The sequence below is a fragment of the Tenrec ecaudatus genome, chromosome 2 (genome assembly GCF_050624435.1).
Source record: "Tenrec ecaudatus isolate mTenEca1 chromosome 2, mTenEca1.hap1, whole genome shotgun sequence".
In the NCBI taxonomy this organism is placed as follows: Eukaryota; Metazoa; Chordata; class Mammalia; order Afrosoricida; family Tenrecidae; genus Tenrec; species Tenrec ecaudatus.
Genome location: NC_134531.1, coordinates 199,937,227 through 199,961,340, shown reverse-complemented (window position 1 = coordinate 199,961,340; position 24,114 = coordinate 199,937,227). Strand labels below are relative to the sequence as shown.

Below are 24,114 nucleotides of genomic sequence, written 5' to 3'. Positions count from 1 at the left end.
TGATTGATGATTGAAACTAAGTTTTACTATTACTAAAATATTGTCCTTTATTTGTAGAGGTGTGGGAAATTCATTAAAACATTAATTGAACTGCTCCTCTGCTGAACTGTCAAGTTAAATCATGGAGATGGTTTAATGTAATATGCAGAAGACTCAAAGAGAAGAGAACAATATGCCAAAGAAAATACTAATTGGAAAAATAATTTGGTGAATTACTTAAATCTGTACTCTATCTCTACATCCTCAAAGTTGATTTAACATACACTTAAAAATTAATGAAATGATGTACATTAAATCTTTAGAGAGAGTTTGAGATATTGAAGGGGCTCAGGGGATTTTACAGAATCCTCATCCTGCTGAAACTATGGATTTGCAAAACAGAGAAGTGCATATTTTAACTACGTTTGACTCTCAATTTTATGCTCTTGAACTTCCATTAATTTAAAATATGCTCTCTTATTTCAAAGAATACTATTGAATGTTATTTAACAAGATAATATGCAATAAATATTAGTGCCTTCTGTGTGTGTGTGTGTGTGTGTGTGTATGCCTGTGAAAGTTTATGTGGGAAACATCGTTTCATCAATGTACATCATGGACACCCTCTACACATCTGTCGATGGAGGCATGTGTGGTATTATGATGCTGAGTAAGATTCCATAGGGCCCTCCAGACTAAGATGGGTTAGGGAAAAAAAACCGTGGCAAATTGCTTTTGCCAATAAGCTAAGATGAACCTTGTGGGTCCCAACAGTCCACCACCAAGTGAACAAAGAGGAAATTAGACAGAATATATTGTCAGTAGACTGCACTGAGATGTTGGCTTATTGGTTGCCAAACTAAGAATAAAACAACATATATGCATATATAGTGGACTTAAAAATTATTAGAATATTGAATTAAAATATAGTAGAATGTTTCAATGAACTTTTGAAGCCCTCTCATGTGAGTGTGCATTATAAAAGAATGAAATGCAATCTAATAAGTTCAATTGTATTACATTTGGGGAAGAAATGAGTTATAAACACTTATAAATTTTCTTTGTGCATATTATTATTCATTATTAATAACAACCACATTTCTCTTTTGGGAATGTGATGCTTCTTGAAGTGGCCAGACAAACGCCTTCCCTACCAGTTTGTTAAACATCATTTTGGGTCCATTACCACAACTGCAAGCTCCACAAAGAGCAATGCACCAGGTTGATAAAACGCCCAAATCATGCAGACTTAACTCAACCTCAATTTGAAAGCATAAATCTCTAGTTGGTCACTCTGCATTAGCAGGGAATGCTTTAGTCTCTGAAGATGTTCTCTTTTAACGGGTAGTGCACATCTTCCTCTTCCCAAAACTTCAACACGTTTCTCTACTTAATATACTCAGCTTAAAAACACAGCTGATATACTGTTTTAAAATCAAACCAAACTAAAAGTAATGATCAATCACACCTTGATTGTAAAAATTATATATGTACATAAATGTAAGTGAAAAGTGTTCCAGTTCATATTCCAAATACAACATGTGTAAGTATGTTTTTCTACTACCTATCTGTCAATTTGTCATACTGTAGTGGCTTGTGTGTTGCTGTAAGCTATGTCACCTGTGTTTCACATACCAACAACGTCACCCAGAGGGAACAGAAGTCAGCAGAGCTTCCAGACCAGTACAATTAGCCACAGAAAACTCCATGAACAGTGTCATATAAGTAATTTAAAACCTTATAATTAGAAGCAGAACTTTGTCCTAGATGTTGCCAGAAGATGAGCCCCTCAGACCGGAAGACACTCAAAATATGACTGAGGAAGGGATGCCTTCTTAAAGCAGAGTCAACAATGATAACATAGAAGTAAAACTTCATTTGCGGATGGGGTATGACACAAATGAGAAGAAACAGCTTCAACCACTAATTAATAATTTGATTTAGAATGTATGGAGTATGGATGTAGGAAAATAGGTAGTTATCAAAACTGATAAGGAACAAATAAAGGTTGATATTCTAAAGTGTCAGTGAGCTTAAATGGAGTACTATTGGCCATTTTGAAACAGAAAACCATATGGCCTCCTATGCTGGGAATGATGAATTCACCAGGAATGGTGTTGCATTCATCATCAAAAAGGACATTTCAAGAGCTAGGTTGAAGTGGATTGCTGTTTGTGATAAGATAGTTATCTATCTACATATAAGGAAGTCTATTCAACCAAACTATGTTTATTGACTCATGAAGATACATTCCTCTTCCTTGCCAAAGGTGATATGCCATTTAAAATGCCATGGCTTAGGGAAGGTATTTTTCAGGAGTAAGAAAATGTCCTAAGTTGTGTAGGATTTTTTACTCAATATGACATGAGGCCAAGGGTAGAAAGCAGTATCCTCATCACTGATGTAAGCAAAACATGTAATCATCCCATCAAGAGGATTCAATAACACATATCTGCCATCTGGACTGTGATTCCCTTCTACAGAGTTGAATTTAATTGGGATGAGATCTATTTCCATTATTTTAGGATACACTGACAAGTTTATTCATTTCTATTATGGTTTTGGCATTTTGCATGGGAATTTTGAATATTTTAGAGTAAATGTTGGAAAATTCATCTAAATGAATCTCCTTAATGTGCATCCACATGGATTCCAAAGATGTAAGACATAGGAAATATCTAGGGAGGCCAAGAAGTTTTCTTAAATAAAGACTCAACTCAACCAAACGATTGAGTTCATAGTAGTTAAATTTTTCTATTGAACAATTTTTTTTCAAGAAAATTGCCAAGTTATTCCAATGGTTTGTGGACAGCGAGACACTTTGTTTGTAGAGGGAAGGATGACAGAAAGAAGGGGAAAGTGAACACTTACCTGGCAGGAGAGATACCATGATCACGAAGGTAGTTTTCCCAGGGTGAGGCTTATCCATTGCACTCCGGATGTGCTGACCCCTGCGACTTCCCCAAATGTGGGGAACTCGACTGTATAATTTGTGGTAGTGGGGGACTGCATTCACGCTCTTCCCTGAAAAAAAAAAAAAAAGAACGGGAGAGTGTAGGATGAAGTTCAAGTCCAGGGCTATGCCTGTCTACTTGTGCTTAAAACTCAGTGTAAATATGGAAGAGGGGACAATGATCTGCTTCCCCATTGTCAACTCAAAATGCATAGTTTACAGATTATTAGGCACAAAAATTATTGCATATACATATACAAAATAAAAGTCTAGTGAAATATAAAATAATGGGCAAATTATGCTATTGTTTTAAAGATAATAGCGAACAACTTTCTCTTTTTCTGAAGAATATATGCAAGTATACGTACACAGAAGATTTCACTCAGAAAACTTTCACTTATTCCTAAAAGGGGTGAGATGTCTCTCAATTTTAAAAGCATACTCACTTATCAATAGTATTCTTTTTTTAAATAACTCTATTCCAACTATCTTATTTTACAGCGTAATGTCATTCTGCCCACAAGTTTACATAATGAATAAATATATACTCATAAGCATCTATTTACATTTTCTTAGAGTTCACCTTTATATTATATGATGCTTTTAAAATAAGTACTGAATTTGTCACTTAGAAAATAAGTAAAACATACATCCACAATGCAAATATTAAAAATAAACCCTTGACACAATCAAGATGTATCAGCTCAGGAAATATGAAAAAATTAAGTAATACAATTAGATGAATGCTTCATGAAATCATTTACTGTTAAAAAGTAGAGGGACAGTAGAAAAGAGGACTGACATAGTGGCTACACCAAAGGGCTCAAATAAAAGAACATTTGTGAGGTGGCGGAGCAAGGAGCAAGGTTTAATTCTGTTGTACATTGAGTTGCTATGAATCAGAACTGCCTTGGTGGCACATAACAACAACAACAATATCTGCCTATCCCTAAAGAATATTTCTTTCTCAACATAATGACCATTTAGATCCTATTAGTCAGGCACCATAATATTACAAAGATGGAATTGCATGCTAAGTAAAAGGAGTAGCAAAATTTTGATCAAGTAATAAGGACACCATTCACTTTCTTGCTTCCTAATGCTTTAATAGCCACAAAGATACTGATATTATTGTCTATTGTTGTGAGAGTTCTAATTTTAAAATAAATGACCAAGTCTATTTAGAAATCTTAGCGTGTTATCCTCATGTTAGCTTTAAGTCAAATCAGCACATCGGCATTTCTTGCTACACTCCCAAGATGAATGGCCTGTGGGAGAAATTGACAACATATGATAGAGGATGAAAAATTTAAAACAATAATTGTAAACTGTGAAAGAGTTTTCAAAACTCTCTCATACACAAGTTACTTTTAAAATTTTTGAGCCATCTCTTTAGGAGCTTTATTTGAATCAGCTTAACAATAACAAAAGCAAAGGAAAAACATGCCCCAAGTTCTTGGTTCCATAGAGATAGAATGACAACAATGATTCTTAAAACAGGACTACTGATCCAAACCTCATTAGTCTTTTATACATATATTTCCTCATCAATAGGATAAATATCTTTGAAGACATAAAAGAAACTGAAAATCCTGCAGCTAGGAATCTAGACATTAATAGTAGAATGAGGCTTTAAAAGAAGCTAAATATACTAGATAGCAGATGATGCTAATTTATATAGATAATTAAAAACTTGACTATGTGAAGTATATTAATTATTTCCCACATTGGTAGAAAAGTCCATGTCAGGGTGTCTGGTTTTCTTATGTCGTGCCAGTTCAAACGTTAATGTTTTGTTGGAGGCAACCTGTTTGGGACATGGCAATAGATGAGAAAGTCTCCATTTACCACCTTATTTTTTGTAGACGTACATGTACAAGAGTAGATCCTACAGATTAAACATGCTGTCATCATTTCTGTGTCTACAGTCATAAAGACTACAGCTCAGAGATCAAGATATCTATGAAGCTTTGCTTAAAATCACTTTGGACTGTCCATCCCAGAGATAAAGATGCCTAATCTCTACTATACTGCTATGGATAGGATTGGTAAACTATCCGAATGACCAGGGATTCTAGCTAGCTCAGGAGCCACCCACAGTAGAAAGATGAGGTTGTACTCCCCCATAAAGTTTTACCGTCTCAGATGCTCTGTATAGGAAAGTTATGGTTTGGAATCTACTTGATGGCAGAGAGTTTTTTTGTTTTTGGCTCTTTTTAAATGACACTGTTCTACATGCACAAAGGTTGTGTATTTTTTATTAATTAAAGAGGTGTTCAGCTTTTTCTGCTCTCTCCCTCTTTCTGAGTTTATGTTTTTTATTTCTCTTAGTAAGGAGTTAAATAATTGTATAGCTGGAAAATATTTCTTATATTCAATGTATAACAGCTCCTAACTGCCACTTTATGAGATTTAATATTTCTGTAGATTCCGCCATATCAATAGAAAATGATATCATATGTATATATATATAGTTATTATTGCTATAAATTTGGTTCTGACGCATAGTGATATATCTACCAAAGCATGAAATATTACCCAGTTCTGTACCACTCATAGTTATTTCTCTATTTGACCATTGTCAAAGCCACCATATTAATCCCTATTCTTGAGCTTTGTCCTCATTTTTGCTGATCCCACTAAAGGTGTTCTGTAGTGTAGTGGGTTCCTAGCTGGCTGCTACCTGTGAACTCATCAGTTCTAAAGTACCAGCTGTTCTATGGGAGAACTACTCCGGTAAAGATTTCCAGTCTCAGAAATCAAAAGGGGCAGTTCTACACTCTGTAATAAGGTTCACATAAGTCAGATTTGGCTGAATGGCAATGAGTATTTTTCATATTTGCTTAATATTTTACCAAGTATAATGGTCTTCTTCACTTAATGACCCCGTCTGATGTAAGCTCAAAGAACATGAGATAGAGTCTTGTCATCTGCACTTCTAAGGAGCTAGATGTATTTCTAACACATATTTGTTTATTTTCATGGCAAACCATAGTATATTTAATATTCTTTGCCAACACCATAATGAAAAAGCATTAATTATTTTCAAATCTTCCATATTTACTATGTATTTATCACATGTGTATGACACAAGTAAAAAATACCACGTCTTGGGTCAGGTATGCCTTTGTCTTCAAAATATCATTTGTTCCTTTTAAAACTTTGAAAAGTTTTCTTTCCCCACAACATATTTGATTTCTTGATTACAGTACCCCTAGACCTTGATTATTAATCCAAATATAATGAAATCTTTATTTATTATTTTAATGGTTATTGTTCCAGTTGTGAGGAATTTTGACTTATTAATACTGAGGTATAGTTCATAATGAAAGGTGTAGGTTTGGTAGAGGTTATTCTATGCGTAATTTTTATTTTTATATATATGAGAATATACATATATTTGATACATATTTTTAAGATTTTGCCTCTAGCTAAAGAAAAACAATGAGGAAAGTTTAAAACTACTCTGTCCCTTTTTTTTAAAATTTTAACAATTTATTAAGGGCTCATACAATTCTTATCACAGTTCATACATATACATACATCAATTGTATAAAGCACATCTGTACAGTCCCTGCCCTAATCATTTTTTCTCCTCTTTTCTTTTTTTACATTTTATTAGGGACCCATACAACTCTTATCACCATCCATACATATACATACATCAATTGTATAAAGCACATCCATACATTCCCTGCCCCAATCATTCTCAAAGCATTTGCTCTCCACTTAAGCCCCTTGCATCAGGTCCTCCTTTTTTTTCCCCCTCCCTTCCCCCTCCCCCCTCCCTCATGTGCCCCTGGTAATCTATACCTCGTTATTTTGTCATATCGTGCCCTATCTGGAGTCTCCCTTTCCCCCTTCTCTGCTGTCCCTCTCCCAGGGAAGAGGTCACATGTGGATCCTTGTAATCAGTTCCCCCCTTCCAACCCACTCACCCTCCACTCTCCCAGCATCGCCCCTCACACCTTTGGTCCTGAAGGTATCATCCACCCTGGATTCCCTGTACCTCCAGCCCCCATATGCACCAGTGTACAGCCTCTGCCCTATCCAGTCCTGCAAGGTAGAATTTGGACCATGGTAGTTGGGGGGAGGAAGCATCCAGGATCTGGGGGAAAGCTGTGTTCTTCATCGGTACTACATCGCACCCTAATTAACCCATCTCCTCTCCTAAACCCCTCTATGAGGGGATCTCCATTGGCCAACACTTGGGCCTCGGGTCTCCACTCTGCACTTCCCCCTTCATTTAATATGGTATATATATATATACACACACACATATATATATATATATATATATACACATATATACACATATGTCCCTTTTATAAAAGATATGCTTTATGCAATTGATGTGTGTATGGATTGTGATAAGAGTTGTATGAGTCCCTAATAAAATGTTTTAAAATGTACATATGTTCTTGACACAATGGATGTATATACAGATTTTGATAAGAATTGTATGAGACCCCAACAAAATGACTAAAAAATATGCATCTGAAACAAGAAATCACTTGTATATATAGCCATCAATTCCCAATACAACATGAATCACACCTAGGAATTAAAATTTCCCTAGGTAATTGCTATTTTTAATCTATATATACAATTACATCATAAAACACGATGGCTCCTATAATTTGAGATGATTTTCAAAAGCAAATTTCTACTTCCATTATATAAGGAAGCAAGAAAACTATTTCCACTGTTGCATTTGTATGGATTCATTTTGATTCTCAGTAATTCACAAACAGAAAATGAATTTAGCATATGAACTTACTTATGTTTGAGTTTTCAAGAAAGTGTATATTAAAACTGTATGTATTACATTGGCAAGAGTTCAGGAGTAAAAAGGAATTGAATATAAAATGTTTGTCAACTTTATGCTTTCAATTTTACCAGCATCTTCGATTGTTGAGAGCTAATGGTTTCCTGGGTTTATCTGTGATTTGATAAACATAACTCCATCTTGTATTTTATCATTCTTCTGTGTCATCTTTTGTTCGGTGCTTTGTGTTGTGACATATAAGATCATTTCTTCCAACCTCAATTATTTGTGCATCCTGTGATTTCATTTCATTTCATAATTGTTATCATCTTGAGCAAGTTGACTATATACTTGCACACTAGGCAGAATTTTTACATTTTTATTCACAATTTTTGGCTTTGCCTGTGACGAAGCATCCTTATCTTCTTGACAATGTTCAGCTATAAAAATGCTGTAAGCTGAGAAAGGTATTTTTCACTTTCCTAGCATTGCTAATTAGCTCTTTGTATTATTAATATTTTCTGTTTAGAATATCTTTGCATAATGTCTCTTTCCATACTTATTACCTGACTTGGAGTTAACTATTCTTGACTTCTTTTGATCACTTCTTTCTTTGTATGCCTACCAGTAAGCCCTGTAAGAATCTTCATATATCTTATTTCTTGGAATCAGAAAGTCCTCTTCTTTCCTGGACAATTTCTGTAATTAGTTCTGAATTTTTTGCATCAGGGTTCTTAGCTTTCAATAGAGGTAGTTGGTCTGCAGGAAATTGCAGGTATGACTCCAAGGCTTCTTTGGACAACTACCCATGGTGGATGAAAACCGTCTAGGCACACACAAAAATGGGAAGAAAGCACAGTCAACTTCCATAGCTTGGACACGGCTCCTGTCTGACTGGTCCAGGGCCCTCAGCATATGTGCCCCAAATGCCCTGGCCCTGGGAGAAGCGCCATCACATCTGCCAACAAATCAGAGACCAGGCTGAGATCTCATAGTTTCTGAGCATGATAAAACCTCAGCAAGGACAACTGGAACCCCAAGATGTAGGTTTTTATTTTCATCAGTATGTGCTTCAACTCCTTTTTGTTTTAAACAAGTGAGGTTATGTCACCTGTCTTGTTTCAGGTTGTCAATGAGTGTTCTTCGAATCTTGATGCATCATTCTTTTAAAAAAATAAATCATTTTATCGGGGGCTCTTACAGCTCTGATAACAATGCATACATCAATTGTATCAAGCACATTTGTACACCTGTTGTCATCATCATTTTCAAAATATTTTCTTTCTGTTTGAGTCTTTGTTATTGGCTCCTATTTTTTCCCTCCCACCCACCCTTCCACCCTCCTGGACCCCTGATAAATTATTAGTTTCATACATTATACCACCCACTTGTCATCTTTGCCCACATTACAATTGTTTGTCCCTAATATAAGCCACATCTCAGAATATTTGCTAAACTCACAGATTCAATAAATATGGTGAAAAGATCCAACACTGATTCAGCTCCTTACTGGTTATAATCTATGCAGTATCCCTATGGTCTGTTTGAATGACTGCCTCTTGGTCTAGGTACAGTATTTTTATCAATAAAATTAAATATTGCAGAATTCTTATTCTTCCTAATAGTATCTATAATTTCATATAATCCACACAAATGCCTTCACATAGTCAATAAAATCCAGATAAATATCTCTATGGTATTCTTTGCTTTCAACCTAGATCTACATGATATCAGCAATGATATCCCTTGTCCCATGTCCTCTTCTGAATCCAGCCTGAACTTCTGAAAGCTTCCTGCCAATATACTGCTATGATTATTGTTGGATGATCTTCAGAAATATTGTACTTCTATGTGACACAAGTGATACTGTTCCATATTTTAAGCATTCTGTTGGGTCACCTTTTTTTGAAATGGTCACAAATATGGATATCTTCCAGTCAGTTGGCCAAGTAACTGTCTTTAAAATTTCCTGGCATAGGTAGGTGAGTGCTTCCAGTGCTTCCTCAGCTTGATGAATCATTTTGAGTGATATGTCGGCAATTCCTGGAGCCTTGTTTTGCCTAATGCTTTCAGTGCTAGTTGAACATCTTCTTTCAGTACCATTGGTTCTTGTTCATATGGTACCTCTTGAAATGGTGGTATGTTGACTATTTCTTTGGGGAACAGTGACACAGGGTATTTTTCATCTTCTTTTTATGCTTCCTGCATACGTCAATATTTTACCAATAGAATCTTTTAGTATTGCAACATGAGACTTGAACTTTTTCTTTACTTCTTTCAGTTTAAGATATGCTGAGAGTGTTATTCCCTTTGATTTTCCATTTCTAGATACTTGCATGTTTCATTATAATATTTGGCTTTCTGTTGAAGAAAAATATATTTGTAGTTAATACATCATTGAAATGCAATATTCTATTGTGAACTCTAGCATAGTTTGTAACAACAATTTCCTACTTTGCAGTTGCTGGTCTTTCTTTTATATTTCCAACTTTCTATTAAACCTAGGTCACCTAGGTTGTGTGCTATATTCTCCTACAACTTTAGACTGTCTTTTCCAGTCACACACCGTCCTTCATAGGCCACACCAGAAGGATTAGATGTGGAAACCCCACTGAGGGAACTGGCTTTTACTTCAAGCTCACCTGTAGCATATTAAGGAACTGATCTATTCACTTGGACTTAAGACTAAAATGCCTTAGTGCAAGAAGAAACAGAAGAATGCTATCCCACATTTATGGAACTAGTACCTTTTGACATTGGTTCAGTTTGTCTGCTCTGAGGGTGCCCAGTGAATGGTAGCCTGGACAACCACATCTTTACTAGTTTAATGATGCCCTGACTATTTTATGACATTTATTAATCTGGTAGGCTTGATTCTATCTTTTGAATGAATGTTATTGAAAGTTTCCCTATCATCAATCCCCATTATATATATGAATGGGTACACAAAAAGGACAAAAACTCCTCTGGGAGCTATCGTAATATGCATTTTCATGCTAGGTGAACAAGAATAACTTGCTCAAAGTTAGTGTCCTCAGTGGTGTTGCTGGGAAAAGTGAATGTTTCATGAAAACAGTTTCCCTCAAACCTCAGTTTTTTGTTTGGTTGGTTTTTGTGATGGTCAATTTAAGAGAACAGTGTGTAGCTGTGAAATTTTGTTTCCTGCTCAGGAAAAATGCCGCAGAAACTATCATGATGTTGAGCACATTTGACAAGGAGAGCACTATGGGAAAATCTCAAGTGTACTAGTGGTTTCCTCCTCTTAAAAATGGGTGAAATGTTGATTGATGTCAATCCTCGTTCTGGATGTCAGTGAACTTCCTGAATGGATGAAAATGTCGACTTGCTCATTTGGAGGTCATTTCACCAGGTCAGAATGTTAATCAAGTTTTCTACTTAGAAGTCCTGAAAAAACAGCGTAACAGTGTACGACAAACAAAGGCCTGAATTGTGGCAAATAGAGGACTGATTTTGCCAAAACAACAATGTACCTGCTCATGAATCCACCTCAGTGCACCAGCTTTTCATAAAAAAACAGCATGGATCTCTGGTCCCAGGCATCTTACTCACCTGACCTCACTCCATGTTTCCACAAATGAGAGGGACATGAAAGGACAATGATTTAACAACATAGAAGAGGTGAAGAACAAAATGGGTAGGTGCTGTCATCCATCCAAACAAATGAATTTGAAAAATGTTTCCAAGAATGGAATTGCCTATTTCACAATTGTATTAAGAGAAAGAGAAGGCACATTTCTGTAATAGAAATATTAAAATAAAATAAAAAAGAAAATCAATGACCAACAAAAAAAAGAAAAGGCTGTAAATAGTTCAAGGTCTGTTTGTTGATCTTTAGGAGTGTTTTCTGGTCAAGGGTGATGGGGTGTCACGCCCTGGCCCCAAAGTCTATTTTTGGTATTCCCTGGGGATTTCCTTGCTCTGCTCCCCTTGCTGTTCTATTGCAAACCCTTAGTGTTTTGCCTCAGTGTGGTGGAGTCAGATCCAGCACAATTTCCGCACTGTGCCTCCTGTGTTGTCCCCTGTAGGGCTATGGGTCAGTGAGGGATGACATGTCTTATAGTGGGGATGGCCATATGGTCCTTTCTGTGAATTGGCTGTTCTGAGCAGGAATACAGTCTTCAAGGTTTGGTGGGCCAGGATGTGCTCCACTCTCTTTCTCCCCCTTCATTTGCTCCCATGTACTCTAATCAGAGTACTGAGCAGCAGCATCAGTGCTGTCCTCTGAAGTAAATTCTTCTTGGGGGAGGGGGTTTTTCCACAGTTGGGATTGAAGCCTACACCTCAGACATCTGTATTGGTTCTCTGATTCATGACAGTATGTTGCATTCACATCTTAGAGCCCCGGGTTGAAGTTTGGTCCCTGTTTCCCTGCTGTTGTTTTCTTTTATTTTGTTGCTTTTTTTGCTCTGTCTTCTTTCTTGTGCATATTATTATCTCTACAGCTCTATCTAGATAAGATAGGTGGGGTAAATAATCTGGAGGAGACAACATGGGAGATGGGAGGCAGGGGAAAGGAAGTGGGTGTTAACAAACCCAGGGACAAGGGAACAACAAATGATCCAGAATCTATTGCAAGAAAGGTGTAGGAGGCCTGGTAGGGCTTGATCAAGGGCAATGTAAGTGACAGGAATTATAGAAACCCGAATGAAGGTCGAACATGTTAGTGGGAAAAGAGTAAAGCAAAGGGAAATAGAGAAAACAACTAGGAGTCAAAGGGCATTTATAGAGGTCTAAATACAGGCTGTACATATGTAAATATATTTATATATGATGAAGGGGAAATAGATCTATGTACATATATGCATAGGTTTTTGTATTAAGGTAGTAGATGGACATTGGGTCTCTACTCAAGTACTCCCTCAATGTAAGAACACTTTGTTCAATTAAACTGGAATTCCATGATGCTCACTTTCTTGACAGGATCGCTGAATACAAAGTGGGTGTATTCAGAGAGAACAACATGGCTGGCCCCACTATGAGACATGATGCCCCTCAGTAACTAAGGGCGATACAGGGGACAGCACCGGAGACACAGTGTGGGAATTGCACCTGACCTGATCCCACCACACCGAAGCAAATCACTGGGGGAGTGCAGCAGAACAGCAAGGGAATGGAGTGGCAAGGTCCCCAGGGAATGCTGAAAGTGGACTTCGGGGCCAGGGCGTGGTGCCCCAACAGACTGGACTGGAAAACGCTTCTAAGGGCCAGCAAACGATCCCTGAACTAACTACAAGCTTTTCTCTTGTGAACTGTTTTATTCTGTTCTTTGTCAGTGGTTTGTTTTTGTTGTTTTGTTGTCTGGTTGTATACTGTTGCTTTGTTTTCCTCTGTCTAGTTTTCGTGCATGTTAGTGACTCCACAGGTCTGTCTGAATAGGACAGGCTGGATGAACTATCTGGAGGAAAAACAACGGGACCGACAGTTTTGGCGGGACTTGGGGTGGGGGGTAGGGTGGGTAAGGAAGTGGTGTTAACAAACCCAGGGACAAGGGAAAAACATGGGACCCCAAATGGTAGAGACGTGGGAGTGGCAGGCCTGGTGGGAAATGATCAAGGGTAAGGTTGCTTAGAGAAGAGGTATACTCTAGCCCAGGTGGCGATGAAGCATGGTAGTAGGGCAGGAGGAAAGTCAAGGGAGATGGAGGAAAGAGCTAGGAGTCAAAGGGCATTCATGGAGGTCTAGACAAAGACATGTACATGCAAATATATATAGGAGGATGGAGAAATAGATCTATGTGTCTATATTTATAGGTCAAGTATTAAGGTGGCGGAAGGACCTTGGGCCTCTACTCAAACACTCCCTCTATGCATGAATACCTTCTTTTATTAAATTGGAACTCTATGATGCTCACTCTCCCGACACAACGGCTGGAGCCAAAGTGTGTGAACAAGTAAATGTGGTGAAGAAAGCTGATGGTGCCTGGCTATCAAAAGAGATAGTGACTGGGGTCTTAAAGGCTTGAAGATAAACAAGCGGCCATCTAGCTCAGAAGCAACAAAGTCCACATGGAAGAACACACCAGCCTGAGTGAGCGAGTGGTCCCAAAGGGATCAGTTACCAGGCATCAAAGAACAAAAAATCATATCATTGACTGCACACCTCCATGATAGGATCGCTGAAGACAAATGGGTGCATAAGCAAATGTGTTGAAGAAAGCTGATGGTGCCCGGCTATCAAAAGAGATAGTGTCTGGGGTCTTAAAGGCTTGAAGGTGAACAAGCGGCCATCTAGCTCAGAAGCAAATAAGCCCACATGGAAGAAGCACACCGGCCAGTGCGATCACGAGGTGCCCAAGGGACCAGGTATAAGGCATCATGCAAAAAAAAAAAGATATAAGTGTGTGTATGTATATGTATATATGTGTATATGTATATATGTATGTATATATATGTATATATATATCATATTAAATGAAGGGGGAAGTGCAGAGTGGAGACCCAAGGCCCAAGTGTCGACCAATGGAGATCCCCTCATAGAGGGGTTTAGGAGAGGAGATGGGTTAATTAGGGTGTGAGGTAGTATCGATGAAGAACACAGCTTTCCCCCGGATCCTGGATGCTTCCTCCCCCCAACTACCATGATCCGAATTCTACCTTGCAGGGCTGGATAGGACAGAGGCTGTACACTGGTGCATATGAGGGTTGGAGGTACAGGGAATCCAGGGTGGATGATACCTTCAGGACCAAGGGTGTGAGGGACGATGCTGGGAGAGTAGAGGGTGAGTGGGTTGGAAAGGGGGAACTGATTACAAGGATCCACATGTGACCTCTTCCCTGGGAGAGGGACAGCAGAGAAGGGGGGAAGGGAGACTCCTGATAGGGCAAGATATGACAAAACAACGATGTATAAATTACCAAGGGCATATGAGGGAGGGGGGAATGGGGAGGGAGGAGGGGAAAAAAAAGAGGACCTGATGCAAGGGGCTTAAGTGGAGAGCAAATGCCTTGAGAATGATTGGGGCAGGGAATGTATGGATGTGCTTTATACAATTGATGTATGTATATGTATGGATTGTGGTAAGAGTTGTATGAGTCCCTAATAAAATGTAAAAGAAGAAAAGAGAAAAAAAAATTATTGGATAAAAAAAAAAGTGGGTGTATTAGAAAATGTGGTGAAGAAAGTTGATGGTGCCTGGCTGTCAAAAGTTATAGAGTGAGAGGTCTTAAAGGCTCGAAGATAAACAAGCATTCATCTGGCTCAGAAGCAACAAAGCACATATGGAAGAAGCACACCAGACTATGTGATCATGTGGTGTCAATAAGATCAGGTATCAGGCATCAAAGAACAAAAAATCATATTATTGTGAAAGAGGGGGAGTGCAGAGTGGAAACCCAAATCTCATCTGTAGGCAACTGGACATCCCCTTACAGAAGGGTCACAGGAAGGATATGAGCCAGTCATGGTTCAGTATAGCAATGATGAAACATACAACTTTCCTCTAGTTCTTTAGTGCTTCCAAACCACCACTATCATGATCCCAATTCTACCTACAAATCCAGCTAGACCAGAGGATGTGCACTGGTACAGATAAGAATGGAAAACACAGGAATCCAGGACAGATAAACCTCTCAGGATCAATAATGAGAGTATTGATACCAGGAGGGTAAGAGGAAGTGAGGGTAGAAAGGGGGAACATATCACAAAGATCTACATATAACTACCTCCCTGGGGGATGGATAACAGAAGCGTGGGTGAGCGGACACAGTGGTTGGTGTAAGACATGACAAAATAATAATAACTTATAAATTATCAAGGGTTTATGAGGGAGGGGTGGGGAGAGAGGGGAAAAATTGAGGAGCTGATACCAAGGGCTCAAGTAGAAAGAAAACATTTTGAGAATGATGATGACAACAAATGTACAAATGTGCTTGAAACAGTGGATGTATGTACGTATTGTGATAAGAGTTGTTTAAGCCCCCAATAGAGTGATTTTTAAAGAGAGAGAGAGAGAGAGAGAGAGAGAGAGAGAGAGAGAGAGAGAGAGAGAGAGAGAGAGAGAGAGAGAGAGAGAGAGAGAGAGAAGAGAGAAAGAAAGAAAGAAAGAAAGAAAGAAAGAAAGAAAGAAAGAAAGAAAGAAAGAAAGAAAGAAAGAAAGAAAGAAAATCACACATCTTTCTTGGACTTTTCCTCACCAAGGTAACTTTTAATTTTCTAAAAGTTCTTTAAAATAATCCATTGTGGCTTTCTTGTGTTCTCTGAGAATGGCCTTGAAGTTGTGAGCAAAGTTGCCATGTTCTTTTGAATTGGCTTCTCTGATTTGAATTTCCCTGGCCCAACAAATCTTAGAGGATCACTTTTTTAAAAGGGAGCTGACAAGACAAAGAGAAGAATATTGAGAGAGAGCATGCCTTCAACCCTTCACAGTTCACAGAGACAAGTATATAAACATGTTTTGTTTGGAATGAACCTGTGTGCACATGCACTGGAGCCCTTGTAGCAGTACTTTGTGACATGGCATACCCTCATATGGAGGCTAAAATATTATTATTAGTTACCAGAAGCAGAAGGTGAAGGTAAGTACAGAGGATAGCCATTGGGTCAGGTACACTAAATAGCTGTTAAGACTGAAATGGGAGAGCGTGGAAGGATATGAATATTGGTGATGATTGTACACCCAAACCAACAAGAGAAAATGTCACTGAATTGTATCTGTGTCATGGACACCACCCAGGCACCACCCAACAGACAGTCCAGAGTCACCAAAGTGCTGGGTGTGGAGTTTGGTGACTAGGCTGTCACCCCAAAGAGAATTAAGCAACCTCCAAACCCATGTGGCTTGTTAGCATCCAGGGATAATCCATGTTCACACACATGTGCACAGCCACAGTTTTATTAAAGTGTGGAGTCATTTCAAAGGAATGAAGAGGTCCTCCCCAAGAGTTGGGAAGGACCACCTTAAGCATAAATAAGATGCACTGGAGGTCAGCAGGGGAATTGTCTAGGAGCATGCTCCGAGTTTTTATATGGTGCTTTCACATGGAAGTGGGCTCTGCAGATAGTCAAGAAGCTTTTAAATTAGTTGTTCAGACTATTCTTGAGTCTCATAAAGTGCTTCTTTCCATTTTATCGAGGCTTCCGCTCTGGGTCAGCATGTCTCAGTAATACCTTTGAGTACAGTCTGGTGCCAGAATTTTACTGGGGCCTAGCTTCAAGGTTACGGTGTTTACCAAGTCATTTCTCACAATCTTTTATTACTTGTTTCATGAGATCCTTGGTTCATTCCCTTAGCAGACAGGGCAGAAGACTCTGTTTCATCCCTGTCACTGGGTATGCATGTGGGCATGCATCCCATTTATGGGTGACACATCACCACAATGGCAAAGACTACAGACACAAAGGCAACTTTTTCACACAGTTATGGACTAAGGCTGATGCTGGCTCTTTGCAGTCTGATCAACCGCTTGATCAATGGGGATAAGATGTATTCAATAAAGCATTTATAGCGTATGTGAAAAATAAAACTTAAGAAAAGTACAAATGAGAAATTGATGTGACTTATGTACAATCACTCAAAAATATATATAAAATTTCTGGTTAAGGAAATAACTAATTAATCCATTCTAGGACTTATTTATTAAAATTTAATCATCTTAATTTATAAAATATATTTAAACTTATTAGAGTTTTTAACAATTATATTTTCATAATAATTAGCTGTCCTAGTAAATAGGCAGAGGACATTATATATACAAATCTTCAAAATAGGAAGTTGTAATAAAATAAGAAAACACACTGCCAGCAAGGCAATTCTGACTCATAGTAAAACTAAGGCACAGGGTCAAACTGCCCTGTGGGTTTCCAAAGGATAACTCTTTCTGAGAGTAGGAAGTTCCATTTTCCTCCCCAAAATTGTAAAGAACTAACTTTATAGAACTGAAAACTACCATGCTTAGAGCTTTGACTATTTGCTATGCACATTAGCAAATAATATATCTAAATAATTTATGTACCCTTGCAAAAGTCCTATGCTTTCAGTTCAATTGATATCAATTAAAATTTGCATAAGTAAATAGTATTCAAATATCATGCTATCAGTAAATATTAAAAGGGATATGATGAGGTTTTACTTAAACCTTGTATATTCTATATATGTGCAATCATTGAAGTTGAATAGTATTTTTCCTATTGACAATATGTAAATGTCCGAGGATTAAACACAAAGACTCTCACCAAGGAAAAGTGGTTCATGACAAAATGGAATATGTACTTTTACAATAAAAATTTTATATTTAGTCATTTAGCTATTTTTCTCAAGTTTCTTCCACTGTCAGTTTTCGTCTGGGCTCTGAGTGCCCAAAATTAGTTTATGCATTTTTTACATTTAAACAATACATGTACATTAATCAATTTGTAGTTTATTTAAAATTACAACTAAAGTCCCTTTCTATCTTGAAACTGTGGGTGCAGCATGTTTAAACTTAGGAAACCCACTTTTGGCAGGCTGTGTTACATTGTTGCTAGGTGTCACAGAGTTAGGTCAGACCCACGTCGACTTCATGAGCACAAAACAAAACACAGTCCAGTGTGGCACCATCTTCAGAATTGTCTCTGTACCTGAGGCCATTGTCGCAGCCCCTGTGTCAATCCATCTCCTTGAGGGCATTCCTCTCCTTGTCTGTCACTCTACTTCACCAAACCGAGCCTAAAGTCTCTTCTGGCAACATGTCCAAAATTTGTGAGACAAAGTCTCATGATCCTGTCCTCTAAGGAGCACTCTGGATATATTTCTTCCAAGACAAAATTAATTGTCCTTTCAGCAGTTCATGATACTTTCAACACTTTTTTCCAACATCATCTTTTAAAAGCATCCATTCTTCTTTATTCAACGTCCAACTTTCATGTGCATATGAGGTAATGAAATATACCATGGCTCAGGTTAAGCATTTTGAGTATTCAAACTAAATCCTTGCTTTTCAATACTCTCAAAAGTGCTAGTTGTGTAGCAGATTTTTCCGATGCAAAACATCTTTTGATCTCTTAACTACTCCTTCTATGAGCATAGATTGTGGATTAAAGCAAAACAAAATCATTGATCATTTCAATCTTTTCTCCATTTTTCATGATATGCCATGCTGCGACAGAGGCACCAGAGACTCAGTGAAATTATCAGGATTTTTACCTTCTTTACATTGAGTTCTAATCTGTACTGAAAACTGCACTCCTTGATCTTCGTCAGACAGTCCCTCAAACCTCTTCACTTTCCATACAGAAGGCTGTGTCACCTGCATATCACAGGTTGTTAATGAGACTTCCTCTATTTTAATATTGTGTTCTAGTTGATATAATCCAACTTCTCTGATTATGTGTTCAGCATACAGATGGAAGAATCATTGTAAGAAGATACAACCCTGACCCCAAATCTTTCCTCTTTCAAACCACACAGTATGCCCTTGTGCTGTTTGCACAACTGTCTCCTGATCCATGTACAATTTCCACATGAAAACAATGAAGTATTCTGAAATTGCCATTTTTCTCAGGGTTATCCATAGTTAGGTATGATCCACACAAATTACTTGGCATAGTCAATAAGACACAAGTAAATATTGTTCTATTATTCTTTGCTTTCATCCGAGACTTATCTGATATCAGCAATGATATCCCTGATTCCATGTCCTCTTTTGACTCCAGTATGAACCTCTGGCAGCTCCCTGCCAATACACTGCTAGAACTATGTTTCATGTTCTTAAGAAAAAAAAATCGCTTGCATGTGGTATCAATGATGTTGTGCTCTAATTTGTGCTTTCTATTGGATCACCTTTCTTTGAAATTGGCACAAATATGGACCTCTTCTAGTCAGTTGGTCAAGTAGCTGTCTTCCAAATGTCCTGCCATAGACAAGTGAGTGCTTCCAGTGCCTCATCAGATTTTCAAAATATTTTATTTGTTATCCTTCAATTCCTGGAGTCTTGCTTGTGGCTTATGCTTTTAGTACAGCTTGAACTTCTCCCTTCAGTACCATTGGTTCTTGTTCATATGCTACATCTTGAAATGGTTGACTAGTTCTTTTGGGTGCCATGGCCCTGTGTATTCTGTTTACCTTCTCTTTATGCTTCCTGCTTCATTCAATGTTTTGTCCATAGATTTATTTTGAGATTACAACTTGAGGCTTTAATATTTTCTTGAGTTCTTTATTATATGCTTAGTGTGTCCTCTAAATCTATAGTTCTTTATTATATATTCCTATACTCAGGATTAAGGTGTAATTAAATACAGACCTTAGTAAAGGGTGTTAAAAAAGATCACAGCCTTTGTTTCCTTGGGTACAGAAGAACTCATCCTAGATGCCCAACTGAATCATCCCTGCTCAAAATTGTCTGTACCTTTGGACCAAGGACTAGGGCACTATGATGGGAGAGGATGCAGAGAGTGGCAGTCCCTACACTCTGGAAATGTCCGTCTTTGGACCATGGGGGAACCCCTGGCTTGGTGGGTGTCTAATGGAAGGGCCCAGAATCACTATAAATTTAGTACCTCAATGCTCCGTTTGCATTGATATGGAAGGTTTGATCTGTTGGGCAGGGATATGCATTCGTAAATATTGATCTGGGAAGTTTTCCCCTGGCACCAATCCCTAAGCTTCGCATAAAGAGAGTTCAATTGACTAAGAGATGAACCGTGCAGGACAACAGCTCATGGTTTCAGCTAGCGGTAGCACAGTACTCACAGATACACCTGGTACCAACACTGTCTGGAGGGCTGTGTCACTGGGAAAAAGTTGACATTATCAGTGCAATCGCCTTTACCCCAGGAGATGATTAACAAGGTTCTTTTTTTGTTGTTGCTGTTTCTAAGGGTCTTCGTTTTCCTACCTTTGGTTTATTTATTTTGCTTGTTTGCTGGTTGGTTTGCTGTTGCTGTAGTTGGTCTAAACTAGAATCATGCAGACCTCATGGACAGGCAGAAGGATTCTAGGCTCCCACTTAACACTATCCGCAATCCAGGAATAGTTCTGATAACATGGCCCTGCTGGATACTCACCTTCATGGAAGGACTACTGAAGATAGAGTTCTATAGCAATATGAGGTAAAGAAAGAAGATTGTTCCCGGCTGTCAGGTGGAATAGTGTCTGGATTCTTAAGGGCTTGTATTCAAACAGCCATCTAAGTGAGGAGCCAACTAAATCCACATGGAAGAAGCACACCAGCTTGTGTGATCCAAAGATGACAATAACAAAATCCAAATATGATGAAGGGAACAGTATCAGAGCTTAAATTGTGAGCACGCAATTTGTGGAAGGTCATGGAGGACTTTGGGACCACAAAACGCATCTGAAGACTATCTAGTCAGATTAAGCTACTGACAGATCCCCTCTAGCCGCAAACAAGGGACTCAAATAGCTTTACTCTCCAAAAGAGATCATTGTAATCTTGATTATGCTTGATCAAACTTGATACTTTGCCAGGTGACCTACCCCTTGACCCAACTGAATTTGTTGTAAATTCAAGTATATTTTAATTGCTCCATGAAAGAAATTTCTTCCCTAGCTTTTTAAATTTGAGAGTGTTCTTTTTTTTCTTACTCATTATTTGTATTTTTATCTTTACATTATTATTATTTTATCCTTACCACTTTATTATTTTATTGTTTCCATTGGGTTTCCAAGTTTGTAAAGCACAGATGGACCAGATGCATACAGATATAACTGATGCAATGGTTTATAGGAAATGTTGAGTAGGGAGTGGGAGATGGGGTGGGTGAGGTAAGGTGATTTTGGAAGTAAGCAGAAAATGCAGAAGGAAGGAGGTGGCACTAGAACAAGTGTGTTATACAACAAGTGTGTTATAAAAGTGATATGACTATGAAACTATATGATATGTGAATACTATCTCAAGAAAACCATGGAAAAATAAACCAAATTTGAAAATGGCTACCATAGGTGAAGGGGAAATAGTTGTGTAGGGAGCATTATTTATGTCAACTGTGGTAGCATAATTTGGAAAAGGATATCAATAATGGTTGTTCAACATAAATAATATATCAATGGCACCACCAAATTATACGAATGGCAATTGTGGAATTGGAAAATGTTTTATTACATATATTTTTCCACAATTAAAATAATTACACATATAACAATGACTACAAGGAAGAAGAAAATGTTCATAATTGAATATGATGACAATTGCACATTTCTTCTTGATATGACTGAATTATTTATTAAATGACATGTGGAAAAAGTGCTTATAAAGTTGTATTTAAAAGAGAATGCAGCATCAATATTGCAGGAAGGCTTTTCAACAACACGCTATATGCAGATGACACAATTATGCTTGCTGAAAGAGAGGAGCATTTGAAGCACTTGCTAATGAAGAAAAGGACTCCAGCCTTAAGTATAGATTACAACTCATTGTAAAGAAGATGGAAATGCTCATAACAGAACCAATATGTAACATCATAATCAATGGAGGAAAATTGAAGTTACCAAAGAGTTTGTCTTGTTTGATCCTCAATCCATGCTCATTGTATTAGTCCAGGTAGACTAGAGAAACAAATCCACAGAAACCCAAATGTATATAAGAAAGAGGTTTATGTAGCAGGACAATTGAGTACTGAGAAAATATCTTAGTCCAGTCTAGATCAAGTCCATAAGTCCAATATTAGCCTACATGTCTGATACCAATCTATAAAGTCCTCTTCAGACTCACAAATCACACACAAGGACACTGAATGCAGAATGATCACAGGCCAGTGGATAGAAAGTCTTTGGATCCAGTGGTGGTGCAAACATCTCAGTGCTGGCAGAGTTCTCTACGTGACTTCTCCCGCACTCAAGGCTGCTTCAGTGTAGGTCCATGTGGCTTCTCCAGATCAAGGCACTAGTGTAGATCCATTTGTCTTGTCAGCTGCAGTGTCTCCCAGGGAGTGAACAGAGAGAAACTGTGTCTTCTGCCTTCAAGAAGAAAATTCCAGTTTTCCCACAATTCTCAGGAGAAAACCAGGCCCACACAGAGGCCTCATTGGCCATCTCTAGAATATCAGGCAAAACTTCACCCCTACACTCTTAGTCCTCAAATTGACACCAGATTAGGTAACTACCACACTCATGGTAGCAGTTTAGGGAACAATAGGTGCATTGTATTTCATTGGGTAAACCTGCTGTACAATACTTCTTTATAGTACTGAAAAGTAAGAATGTCCCTTTGTGGACTAACATTGTTAGTCCCAAGCAATGGTGTTTTCCATTGCCTCATCTGCATGTAACTGGTGGACATTGAACAAGGAATTATAATTGTTGATTATTGGATAGAATTTTGCTGAAAGAAAATAATCCCTAAAATGTTGCTTATCTGAACTTTATTGACTACAAAGGCATATGACTCTGTAGACCTTACCAAATTATGGATGACATTTTGATTGAGGTTTCATCTGCTTTACTTTGTTATTCCTGTTAGTTTTGCTTGTTTGGTTTTCATTTTTTTCTGTATAGAAATCCAGGATCGACAAATCTATAAAAACAGTAACTGGATTAATAGTTCCTTGGGGATATTGCAGGGGAAGCCGAAGGGAAATGGGGAACGAATGAAAATGAGTACAAGACTGAAGAAATTGTTCTAAAACTGATTGTAGAGATTATTGTAGTGCTCGCTTCGGTATTACATTTAGTGAAATTGAAATGATATTATTGTACAATTTTTGTGATTGAACTATTGAATTATATAATATGTGAGTCATATGCCAATAAAATAACTTAAAAACAAATAAATAAAGCATGCTTAAAAAGGAAGCAATATATTTAACACTGTATGAAGTGTGGAACTTAAAGAACATCAATCTTGTTATAGGTAAACTGCAGTGTGTAGTCTAAGAAAATATATATGTTAGAGTCGTATCCTTTCATCATACTTATTTAGTTTGTGTGCTGAGCAAATAAACCAAGAAGTTGAACTATGTAAAGAACAAAACTATGTAAGAGTTGAAAGAGATTGTGCTGACTACTTGAAATATGCAGATGACATAAACTTGCCTGCTGAGAGTGAAGAAGACTTACTGATGAAGATCAAAGGATACAGCCATCAAAATTGATTATACTTCAACATAAAGGAAGCAAAAATTCTCACAACTGGATCAATAAGCAGCATTTAGACATAGAAGGAGAAGACTGTTTAGGATATCATTTTATTTGCATTCACAATCAATGCCCAGGGAAGCAGCAGTCGGAGATCAAACAATATATTGCCTTAGGTTTACATCTGTTACAAACGATCTCCTTAAAGTGTTAAAATCAAAGATGTAACTTTGGAAAGTACTCCAAGGTGTTTTCAACTGCCTCAAATGCATGTGAAAGTTGGACAAGGAATAAGAAACGCTGAAGAAAAATCAATACATTTTCATTATGCTGTTGAAGAAAAATATTGCTTGTACCACGGACAGCCAGCAGAACAAGGGAACGTGC

The 24,114-nt window shown here is 37.8% G+C and overlaps 1 non-coding gene and 1 pseudogene across 1 annotated transcript; one reads left to right on the top strand and one right to left on the bottom strand.

Moving 5' to 3' along the window:
• Positions 1-2,842: 2,842 nt before the first annotated feature.
• Positions 2,843-3,006, top strand: LOC142441710 (U1 spliceosomal RNA). Its single transcript, XR_012783062.1, has one exon. It is a non-coding gene; the product is annotated as a U1 spliceosomal RNA (small nuclear RNA).
• A 4,905-nt stretch (positions 3,007-7,911) lies between these two features.
• On the bottom strand, positions 7,912-8,615 carry LOC142440397 (transcription factor A, mitochondrial pseudogene; annotated as a pseudogene).
• Positions 8,616-24,114: the final 15,499 nt, after the last annotated feature.